The sequence below is a fragment of the Carlito syrichta genome, unplaced genomic scaffold (assembly GCF_000164805.1).
Source record: "Carlito syrichta isolate Samal-C Ts95f unplaced genomic scaffold, Tarsius_syrichta-2.0.1 Scaffold303517, whole genome shotgun sequence".
Lineage (NCBI taxonomy): Eukaryota > Metazoa > Chordata > Mammalia > Primates > Tarsiidae > Carlito > Carlito syrichta.
Window position 1 is genome coordinate 353,834 of NW_007247613.1, and position 548 is coordinate 354,381.

Sequence of the window (548 nt, forward strand, 5' to 3'; positions counted from 1 at the left end):
TCCCAAAGGCACGGGATTACAGGCTGAGCCACCGAGCCCGGCTCTGTGATTGATTTTTGATCAACAAGTTGTTTACATTAAAAACTATTGATTTTGGCCGGGCTTGGTGGCTCAGCGTGTAATCCCAGCACTTTGGGAGACCGAGACGAGTGGATTGCCTGAGCCCGAGGGTTTTAGACCAACCTGAACAACTTGGTGAGACCTCGTCTCACCAATCAACAAAAAAAAAATAGCCGGGTGTGGTAGTGCGTGCCTGAAGTTCTAGCTACTTCAGATAGCTGGAGCCCAGCAGGTCGACGTGGGGTGGCAGTGAGCGTGCCACTACATTCCATCCTGGGCGACAGAGTGAAACCCCAAAACCAACCCCAAAACCAACAAACAAAAAACAAGTTTTGATTTCAAAAACTAATAACTTAAAACTGCCACACACAAAAACAAAAAACAAAAATGGTTCACAAAACGTTCTCCTTTCCTTCTAAAAGTTTTCGATGCATTGTTATCGTTTAATTTTTCTTGGAAACTCATAAATTCTAAGTTCAGTACCACCT